Consider the following 8,181-nt stretch of genomic DNA (forward strand, 5'->3'; position numbering starts at 1 on the left):
GAGAGAAGTATTGGGACCACCATGCATCAAAACTTTCAGTGGTCATAAGCAGAGGGGAAAAATTGCACGGCTGAAAGGCCGAGAGGGCCATGCCACTTAAGGTGGTCACGTCTACAATTTTGTCATAAGCCTTTATGAGGTTCCGTGTAGGGCCACCATTTAAGACAGAGAAATAGCAAGGAACTGGAATAGCTTGTGTGAAGCCAAACTGACGGGCCAAAAACTGAGGGTTGTAGGGCTCTGTACTGCACATGTTGTTCTTGTTGTGCTCAAGGAACACTCCATAGTAGAGGTCTCGACAGGTCAAGTAAGAGCCTCAGAGATCCCCATGGGCGGCTAGATCAACAATCGCTTCACCAAGCCAGCCGAGTAGACTGTTAGAAGAGTGGAACGGAGTAATGGAGGTCGAGGGACGGACATCCTTAAGGTGAAAAAAGAGATCAAAGCATTCTATGGGAGAGCGTAACAGCGGTGGCCGAAGTAGCTTGAAATCTACGATCGAAAACTCGATGGCCAGAGGGGCTGGACTGAATTCTGGGAAGTAGGCACTCAGCCACAGCTGTAAGACCTAAAAAGGGCCTCCGCCATGGGCGAAGCCAGATTCAACCAGGTCATTGCAGCCTTGGTACAGGAAGGAGAGAACGAACGCTACAAGATTTACGGGGCGGCTAGCAGCCAAAGCATTGGCAAGGCCGAAGTAGGCTTTTGTGACCTTATCGGCCCGGGTACAAATAAGGCAACGATAGATCCAAGACAACAGAAAAGCAACATTCTCTTATTTGCTTACCGGACCACTTAGCTTCCGGCACTGAGAGAGGTAGGAGGTATAGCTAGCATTCTTCATGAGGTTCATCTCCCAGTCAATCCTAGAACAATTGGAACTGCCATTGATCTCCTCGCCGGCAGACTTCAGGCTCAGGAGTGCCCCTACATCAAGAAGGGTTGGCCCCATCATCCCGAAGCTAAAGTGGAAGCAGTTGGTCGAACGCAACCAGAAATGAAGAGCGACATGAAGAAAATCGGCGTCGTTGGGATAATAGGCAGTGGACATCAGGATGGCATCATAGATGCCAAGCTCCAAATCTCCTCTTTGGCAATGGACATTCTCTTCACCCAATCGTTCCACTCAGGGTAGTTGCCGGCCCAATGGTACTTCACGGTAGCAGGTCTATACTTCAGAGTGGTCAAAATGCCTTTACGAAATAAAAGGCGCTTGCTTGGGTGAGCAGGGAAGTCCTTAAGGTACTGAGTAGTAGAGGGGTCCTCGAAGATGGGGCCTAGTATGAAGTGACCGGGTCGTGGGATAAGCACCCCAAGGTTCACAGTAGGGTGCAAGCTAGCGCGTTTAGCCTCAAGCTTCTCGATGACTGATCGAGTGTCAATCGCAGCTTCTTCGGCAGCCATGTACCCAGAGTTGATGAGGGATTGGGTTGGAAGGTGATACAGAGAAGACGAGAGAGGAGATGAGGGGTTGTCACTGTTGCTGAAAAATTCAACACCTACACACAGGGGCACAATGTACGTGGTGGAGGTACCACGGGCGTGCCAGAGCCTTTGGCGTAGGCCTAAACGAAACTAGAAACGACCTGTCTAAGCTTCCAACCAGGATAAAATGGCCCGTTCTAACTTTAGACCGAGATGAAATGGCCTGTTCTAAATGACTAAACGGCCTGTTCAAAGATGAAACAACCTGTTCTAACTTCCAGCCAGGCCAAAATGGCCTGTTCTGACTGGCGAAACGGCCTGTTCTAAGAGGCCAAAAATGGCTTGTTTTGACTTCTAACTAGGACAGGAAGGGGATCTTTTCGTGCCTGAGTAGCTGTAAGGTCTTTTGGGTAAAAGCAAATCGCGATGGACAAAGCAAAGGAAGAAGATTGAAGATCAAATTGCTTACTTGCAGTGTGTATCCGATTGGAGTCATTACAACTTGCGAAATCCAACATTGATGAGATTTACAACTTGACGTTTATAGTACAATTGTTCTACGACCAAATCGCATAATCTCACAGAAATGAATTTGATGAAGCTTCACAACTCTGCTAGCCATGGATTGATGAGCTTACAACTTGATATTAATGGTCGCCTTCTAAAACATGGGCCAAAAGATAAGATTGCTGGAGTTGTTCTCTAAGCATCTCCCAAAAACAGTTTTGATAAAGCTTCCATAACTCTGTCAGCCACGGACTGATGAAGTTTGCAACTTGATGATGATGGTTGTCTTCTGAAACACGGGCCAAAAGATATGGGTGGTGGAGTTATTCTCCAAGCAAGACCTACATGAATGCCCCTTGAAACACAAGCCAATGAGGCATTGGTGGCTGGAACCCAACTCCAGCAAAAATTACAGAGAAGGATGAAAGACTACATCCTGAAAGATAAAAAAGGAAAGGGTAAAATAAAGATAAAAACTAGAGTGTGTTGTTGATCCGTTGGCTCTCCTCTCTTTTGCTTGTTTTTTGTCTTATATAGAAGATATTCACTTGGTAACTCCCATAACCAACACTTCCACCTGCTTCCTTATATTGGGGCCACTTTCACTCCAAAGTGCTAATCTCCTGTGCCATGTGGCCATATGGGATTTGTAGTCTCCCACCATCTATAGTCATGGAGGGTCCTACCTTTCCACTTGGTTATTCAAAATCAAAATGGAACTCTTTGATGGTATCATGCAATGCACGGCCTTAGATTACAAATAACTGAATCCCCATTTGTGAAATTTGGGTGCAAACAGTCACGCAACCAAGCAAGGCTAAGGGTTTAAGAAGGGTTTTCATCCTTTTTGAAACTCAAAAAGGAATTATGATTGCCTTGGGAAATGGTGAGGATAACCCAAAAGGTGCGAGCGCCGAAACGTGATTGGGCCACATGTCCGTCACTGGTGACTCTTCAACAACCACAGTCACATCGCGTTACGGTGGGGCAGAAGATATTTTGAGCAAAACTGGGACAGTCACAAGTTTCGTGGGCTCCTCTAATTGACCTCCCAACTCGTGAGGGGCATTGTTTACACCCAATTTTCGCTATGCCTTATCACGGTCAAGAGGGGTTCTTCGGTCACGAGGCAGCTCGGCCAGGCAGAGTGACCTATAGCACCTTGGCACCTTTGGTCAGGTAGGGATCTATCGGCCAAGGCAGGAAGCGGTTACCTCTATGGGTAGTTTCCTTTGCAGTTGGAACTGAGAAGTGGTGGTCGCTAGAACATGGCACGTTCATGGCCGAAAATCTAGGAAACCATTTCTTACGGTTGTACTTACCAAAAATAAGCAGGGGGAACAAAGAGACGGCATCAATCAAACCCATAATCAACCTTTAGTTTTACTTATATTTATTTTCCTTGCATTGTCTTTCCTTTACTTTCATGATGGTGTGAACTTAAGGTTTTTCTTGTTTTGCTTTATGCACCCTTTTGATTTGTACTGTAGGTCATTCACGTCAAGTAATCCAAGTGCAATTCCATCCCAGTGTTTGGGACATTTGTTTGTTTGCTGTCCCTGAGAAGTCCTCGGATTACCGGGGCACGAGTAGAACCCTACACAACCACGATCGGTCAGAGTGCCTTGCTCCATTCCAACCATACTACGCTGGTTGAAGGAATTTTAGCATAACAAGTTCTTACCTTTTACAGAAGTTTGGGATTCTGCCTCTTCACGCATACAACAATAGAATTCCTGTATCTCAATCAAAGACACAGAGATCCGACAATTAATACCAGAGGTTAGGAGGATAAATAAAGAATTGATTATTTAGAACACTCGCCTTATAGAAATCTTCATGGAACAGCAAAAAAGAAAAAAAAAGACCACAACTGGGGTCTGTGTCTACGCATAAGAATTGCAAAGATAAGAAGGAAGATGATATTAATACCAATCCATGGAAAGCCGCAAAACCAGGAAATGGGGTTGGTTTTTGACGAGAAGGGAATTGGGAAGGAAGGAGGGGTGGAGAGAGAGAGAGAGATTGATGAAGTGAGGTACGCCTATGCAACTTCTAGACTGATAGTCGTGGAGTCTCTAAAATTTAACCCCTCCACTCTCTTTGGCGGGAATTTCTATTATTTTTCAAATTTTCATGTTTCAATTTTGAATTATAAATGTGAAAATAGCACACACTAGTCTATAGGACTCCACGTGGCATCATCATAGACTTGAATTATGGACCTCCCCTATAGATTTGATGGTAATTTGGGACCATAAGATCTATAGACGTTAGCAATCTCATGAATCAAATGGTTAACACGGATCCTATTAATAAATGATCAGCTTCTATTATATATAGATATACACCATCATGTGACCATATAATCGCATGTGTTTGATGTGCCGAAAGTGGTCATATTTATAAAATAAAATGCTGACATAGTAATGTACATCACAACATGCATTGATGTGTTAACTAGGGAAACCGATCCAAATGTCCGACCTAAGTGGATCCTATGACCCCTCCTCTATTTAGGAGTAGGGATGTAAATGGAATGGATTCGGTTTAGATACTGCTATATCCGCATCCACATCCGATTAGCTTTCGGACGGATTCAAATAGTGCTAAACGGATACAGACACCGATACGGATTGGATATTTTATCCGTTTACATGTAAATATAGCTTTTTGGATAGCTATAGCCTATCTGTATCCGCAACCATTTAGCTTTCGGATGGATTCGGAAAGTACTAAACGGATACGGACACGGATTTTGGCTATTCATTTACACCCCTATTTAGGAGGAATAGGTTATTCTATTTTTTTGTTGACCCGAGTAGATCATACGATGCCTCCCCTTATCATCTTGATTAACTTTTTAAAGAATTATATACAAATCAATTTTTAATCTACATACACTTTTCAATCTAAGGAATCAAATAGATATTTTGGTAACCGTAAGTGCAAATGCAATGACCTAAGAATAATCATGGGAAATAAAATCAAAATAGATATTTTGGTAACTGTAGGTGCAAATGCAATGACCTAAAAATAATCATAGGAAATAAAAGGAGGCTCGATCTCGACTCAAGGGGGAGGCCAACTCTCTCTCTCTCTCTCGAAAAGACTTACTAGAATAGGGCAGAGGTAGCTCGGCACCATGCCGACTAGCCCACCAAAGGGAGGAACTCCCTAGTTTTTCTTCCCTTTTCTTGGAGTCTCTTTGATAAGCAAAGTGTATGTGAAGGTGTCAAGGTGTAAGTCTGGTGGGGATAGGGGGCTATTTATAGCTTCTCCCCACTAGTCACTAAGATTGGGAAGGATACCATTAACCGGTTGTGTTGGAGATTTGTCATGCATTCATGCTTTTCAGTGGATGCGAGGGGTGCATCAGGTGGTCTGGTGCTTTTTTGGACTCATAATATTACAATTGATGTCAATTACTCTGATAACCATGTGATTGATTCCAAGGTCTGCCAAGGTGATGGTTCCTTTTTCTATATGACATTAGTGTATGGGGCACCAATTAAAAGCAAAAGACAAGAGGTGTGGGATCGTTTAACTCAAATTGGAGGAGGTAGACAGATGGAGTGGTTATGCTACGGTGATTTTAATTCTTTTTTAGCTTGGCATGAGAAGGAAGGAGGTAATAGGACCGACCAAAGAGACATTGAGGGGTTTAGGGACATGACTGTGGCTTGTGCTTTGGAGGATATTGGCTCACATGGCCCTTGTTTCACATGGAGTAACAAAAGGAAGGGCGAGGCTAATATAAGAATTAAGTTGGATAGGGCCTTGGCAAACGATGCTTGGAGAACTTCGCACCCTGATGCAACTATTTTTGTAAAGTCAACCTTGAGTTCTGATCATGATCCTCTCATCATAGACTCGGTGGGGGGTCGTTTTAAAGGGAAGCGTCTCTTTCGTTTTGAATCAGCTTGGTTTTGCCACCCCGATTGCGAAGGGGACTGCGAATGCAGCATGGACCACTCCTGTACCAAGTACTTCCCTTCCCCCCTTATATCATAAAATGAATGGTATACAGCCGACCTTCAAACGCTGGAACCGAAAGGTGTTTGGACATATCCAAACGAAAATCAAGGATCTGCAGCTGGCTCTTACCAACTTGCAAGAAGGACCGATCAGTGAAGATTACCATGTACAAGAAGAGAATCTCACCGCTCTTCTAAATGAAGAATTGGAGAGAGAGGAAGAACTTTGGCGCCAAAAGTCATGCATTAGCTGGTTGCAACAAGGTGATTGTAATACCAGGTTCTTTCATATGACCACCATCCAACGCCGTAGCCACAACAGGATCTTGAAGCTCAAAGATGCCAATGGGTGTTGGACTCATGATGAAAATAAGATTCATGAGCTGATGACCAAGTACTACCAAGACATCTTCAAATCTGAAGGGCTGGACTTAGTGGCTCTCAATCATGTCCTTTCCACCATTCAGCCTCAGGTAGATGCGAGCATGAACTCTCTTCTGTGTGCCCCTCCCTCATTAGAGGAGATTAAGGACGCTTTATTTGCCATGTCCCCTTTAAAAGCACCCAGGCCGGATGGGCTTCCCCCGACTTTCTTTCAGAAATATTGGGGCTTTACCCATCCGGAGGTGGAATCTTTTGTCTGTAATTTTTTTAATAATGGTGTGCTTCCACAAGAGTGTAATGAAACGTTACTTTGCTTGATCCCAAAGGTTTCTAACCCCTCAAGTGCAGATCAATATAGACTTATTAGTCTGTGCCCTGTGGTTGTCAAGGTCATCACAAAGATAATGGCTTCTAGATTGAAGAGCGTTCTGGATCAGATTGTGGCCCCTAACCAGTCTGCTTTTATTCCAAGCCGGTCTATCTCAGACAACATTCTTATGGATATCCTAAAGTTGGATATGAAGAAGGCTTACGACCGTGTGGAGTGGGATTTTCTGGAATCAGTCCTCTTGAAATTTGGTTTTAGAACCAAATGTGTGAACATGGTTCTTTCCTGCTTAAAGACAGTTTCGTACAACCTTATTATCAATGGTGCGATCAGGGGGAAGGTGGTCCCATCTAGGGGTATCCGCCAGGGAGATCCTCTATCCCCAGCTCTTTTCATACTCTGTTCACAGGCTTTAAGTGCAGTGATAGCCCACTCTGAGCAACATGGACTGATAAGAGGAATCAGGGTTAAGAACAGAACTGAGCCGATGACACATCTTCTCTTTGCAGATGATTGCTGCCTTTTCTCGGAAATGAAGCTAGAGGAAGTGTGCAACTTGAAAGACTATGTGGATATTTATTGCAGGGCAAGTGGTCAAGCTGTTAATTATAAGAAATCTTCAGTATCCTTTAGTCCTGATGTGGCAATGCGGTTTAGAAGGTGGTTTTCTCGTATCCTCAAGGTTTCATATACCAAGGGCCCATCTAGGTACCTTGGTTTACCTATGGATTTTGGGGTGTCTAAGGCAACCCTCTTCCAAGAGCTTACAGACAAAGTGGGGCACCGTTTCTCGGGTTGGAAAAATTGGTTGTTATCGCATGTAGGAAAAGAGATCATGCTCAAGTCTGTTGCCCTCTCAATGGGAAACTATGCCAATTCCCATTTCAAGTTACCGGCTTCTCATCACTCTCAGATTCACAAGGAGGCCACGAGTTTCTTTTGGGGGGATGGTACTGACAAGCAAAAGATCCGTTGGATTGCCTGGCGCCAGTTATGCAGATCTAAAGACTATGGTGGATTGGGTTTGCGAGATCTGGATCTACAAAATAAAGCACTCCTCTCTAAAATGGCCTGGAGACTTTGGAACGAGCCAAACTCAATGTGGGGGAGGTTCATGAAGGCGATTTTCCCAAAGGGGATTTTCTTTCGGCAAGGTTGGGAGCCCATCCGTTTTGGGCTTGGAGAAGTCTTATGGAAGGTCACAAAGTTCTAAAAGATGGGTTGCTGTGGAAAATAGAGGGAGGTGAAAATATTCAAATCTGGTCGGATAATTGGGTGCCTTCGTTACCTAATTTTTTATTACAGTACCCCCCTGTTGAGGCTAACCCACCAAAGTTTGTTGGGGACCTGATTGATCACTCTTGTAGGAAATGGAGGGAGGACATTCTCTCTAAATTTTTTCATCCCAGTGATAGAGAAGCCATTAGAAGAATTCAGTTGAGCCTCTTCCCTAGAAATGACTATTTGATGTGGGGAGCAGCAAAGAATGGGCAGTTCTCAGTGAAAAGCGCTTACCATCTCCTCTCCAATCAAAGGGAGGAAAGAGAGTCCTCCAAACCC

Source organism: Telopea speciosissima, chromosome 10 (assembly GCF_018873765.1).
Source record: "Telopea speciosissima isolate NSW1024214 ecotype Mountain lineage chromosome 10, Tspe_v1, whole genome shotgun sequence".
NCBI classification, from domain to species: Eukaryota; Viridiplantae; Streptophyta; class Magnoliopsida; order Proteales; family Proteaceae; genus Telopea; species Telopea speciosissima.